This window comes from Nanorana parkeri, unplaced genomic scaffold (genome assembly GCF_000935625.1).
Source record: "Nanorana parkeri isolate BGI_ZX_2015 unplaced genomic scaffold, ASM93562v1 scaffold650, whole genome shotgun sequence".
NCBI lineage: Eukaryota > Metazoa > Chordata > Amphibia > Anura > Dicroglossidae > Nanorana > Nanorana parkeri.
The window spans coordinates 882,152-885,546 of record NW_017306918.1 but is presented as its reverse complement, the minus strand read 5'-3'; the positions used below and the strand labels follow the sequence as shown (position 1 = coordinate 885,546).

The window sequence follows — 3,395 nt, the reverse complement described above, 5'->3', positions numbered from 1 at the left end:
GCACTTCTAAATGGCCGCACGGCAGTGAGGCAGAGCCCCAAGCACACGTTGCGGCAGCGCTCGGGCCTCTGCTGGGAGGACCTTCCTGATTAAACAGCCTGCGCCTCTCCCAGCTACATGGTGTTCCTGCCGCGATGAGGAGGTGGTGAGGTGATGGTTTCATCTTCTGTATGTGCCTAAGTTGTGTGACATGTTTTGTAGTCTTCTATAACTGATGGAATTATTCTGCGTTTCTGTAGAGAGTATTACTGGAAGCTGTAGTCTCCTATAGCCATTACTATTCTGCATTTCTGTGGAAAATATTGCTGGAAGTTGTAGTCTCCTATAGCCGTTACCATTCTGCGTTTCTGTAGAGAATAATGCTGGAAGTTGTAGTGACCTATAGCCATTACCATTCTGCGTTTCTGTAGAGAGTAATGCTGGAAGTTGTAGTCTCCTACAGCCGTTATTATTTTGCATTTCTTTAGAAAGTATTGCTGGGAGTTGTAGTTCTCTATATCCGTTACCATTCTGCATTTTTGTAGAGAATATTGCTGGAAGTTGAAGTCCCCTATAGCCATTGCCATTCTGCGTTTCTGCATTTCGGTATAAAGTACTGCTGGGAGTTGTAGTCCTTTATACAGAAATGCAGAATGGTAACGGCTTTAGGTGGGCAGGGCGAGGATCTTGCACCAGGGCCCATTGTTCCATAGGTCCGCCACTGAATATGGCAACTCAACGACGAGAGATAATTCATCTTTTAATGATCTAATTGAAGTCTTGTTACAGGTTACTGCCTGGCACAGTTTTATTTAATTAAAAAAAAAATCTTAATTTATATTAGTTTTTATACAAATCTTAATTTTCTTAGTATATCTTAGTTTTTATACACCTCCACCAAACCCTGTATGAAACTAACGGACTAGAATCTTGTGGCCATGCTACAGTGTCTCCTTTCATGTATTTTTGCCTTACCAAGATCTTACTAAGATGCATTCTCTTCCTGCGATACATTATACTTAATATGTGCTGCCTTCAGTTTACAAGTAAACAATGCTTTAACAGTGAAGGAGAGATAATATAAACAGGGCTGCCTGCCTTGTGCATTACATTTACTTTAAAAATTAAAAGCATATAAAAGTTATACACATGCCAGCATTTAGAGATCCATGCATTCAGTCTATCAACTTCCTTAGGAGCTTACTGCTTACATGACACCACTGCCTTTTATATCCATTCTGTGCATTTAACTGTTTAACGTCCTATCTATGCAGCACAAAATACTTCTACTTCTTTCTACTACCACATTGTAAGTATCAAAATTGTACATACATGCAATCCACTTATGATTATAGCATACACAAACTGTACAATAAATATAAATCCCTGCAGTTCCGGGAGAGAGGAGGGGACCCGGCGGCATACCTTATCCCGCAGGGTGAGTGTTCCATCCTCTCTCTACCGGCGTTCATCACCAAGGTGGCTGCTGGCAGGTCTCAATAAGATTGACGTGCATGCGGGGGTGTCACCCGGTAACCGGTCAGGGTGTCACCCGGTAACCGGTCAGGGTGTCACCCGGCCTTGGGACACCCCCTGTTTCTGAACCAGGAAAATAAGGATTCTTTCAGACCCTGTTGTAATTGAGATAGCAAAGGGCGAAAATTGAGGGACTTGAGCTTGTTCAAATTAGATGGGAGTTTTATCCCTAAGTATGTGAAAGCTGACGTCTCCCAGGTAAAAGGGAAATAAGACTTGCAAAAATGAACAGTGTCTTCTGGAAGGGAAATGTTAAGTGCAGAAGATTTTGCTAGGTTGATCTTAAAGGAGGAAATCAAGGAAAAAATCTTGAAAAGCTTTTAAAAAAATTCGGGAGAAATGTAAGCGGTTGGGTCAAGAAGAAAAGAAGATTATCAGCAAAAGCTGCGATCTTGAACTCCTTGTGCGGGGTAGAGAAGCAATGTATATTCAGATCCAGTCGAATTTTACGAAGAAAAGGCTCTAGGGACAAAACAAAAAGCAGAGGGGACAAGGGGCATCCCTGTCTCATGCTTTTCAGACAGAAAAGGTGTCTAACAGAGACCCATTCATCCAGATTCTAGCGAATGGATTCCAGTTCAGCAAAGTAATGCATGCCAGCATATTGGGGCCAAGACCAAGCTGGCCTAAAGAGACAAACATGTAATCCCAGGTTACTCTGTCAAACACCATCCCCATGTCAGTAGGAGGAAACCCGCTACGCCCTTTCTTTGATGCCAACGGTGAAGTTCAAATGCTTTGATAGTGTTACCTCTGCATTCCCTACCAGGAATGAAACCAGTCTGATCAACATATATCGGTTTAGGAAGAAAAAGCAGGAGACGGTCCGCAAGTACTTTCGCTTGTAGTTTCACATTGACGCTCAGTAAAGAGACAGGGCGGTAGGGTTACATAGTATTTGAGGTTGGATAAAGACATTAGTCCATTAGCTCGCGGTATACTGAGCTTAGGGTGACGGGAGGATGCTAGTTTGTGTCCTCCCGTTACCCATAGGAGGACTATGGGGAAAAGCCCTAACCGCATGGTTCTCCTTTAAGTAGTACAGACACCAATATACTCACAATAAGGCCCTATTCATATCTGTAGGTTTAGGTGCGATTAGGGATTCCTGCATCAGAAACGTGCGTTTTCCTGCAGCAGAAATCCCTAATCTGGCGTTTACAAGTGACAGCTGTCACCTATTCAAGTTAATGATCAGGTGATAGCAGCTCCATGTAAACTCCTGCACACCGCATGTTATGGAATGTGATATGATCACCTGCGGTTAGAAAACACTCTCCCTGAATGCACAATCGATGCGTCCAGGGAGAGTGATTGATTCCTAACTGAATGTAAACATATCACGTATCTTTACATGCGGTGTGCAGGCGATTACATGCCTGCACATACCTGATCGGTAACTTAGGTGACAGCTGCCATTTGTAAACGCCAATTTAGGGATTTCTGTTGCAGGAAAACGCAAGTTCCTGACGCAGAAATCCCTAATTGCACCCAAAATAAAGATGTGAATGCAGCCTATTACAATTCTACTCCACCCCCCCACGTAAAAAAATACAACCCCTGTACATATATATATACACACGCACACACACAACCGCAGTCCGTGCCCCCCCAGCTCAGACCTTACGAATCAATTCTTCACAATCCTTTCGGCCAGCGTTCACTGAAAGAGCGCTGGCCGCAAGGATCCGAGTGTCGGCGCAGATTCAGCAACACGGTCTGCATCCGACAGACATGTAGACCATGTCCGCAGCTGCGATCCCTCCTGTCAGCTCTCTCTCCTCCCGGCCGTTCTGTAGCTGCAGCGGCCTGGAGGAGCGGTTACCTACAGGACGGGTGGCAGCGATGGGGACCTCAGCACTGCCTGCCACGATCCCCTC

At 44.6% G+C, this 3,395-nt stretch overlaps 1 protein-coding gene across 1 annotated transcript in view; it reads right to left on the bottom strand.

Moving 5' to 3' along the window:
* The window catches only part of MTR (5-methyltetrahydrofolate-homocysteine methyltransferase), a 462,707-nt gene that overhangs the window by 50,521 nt on the left and 408,791 nt on the right, over window positions 1–3,395 (bottom strand). The window lies entirely within an intron of this gene.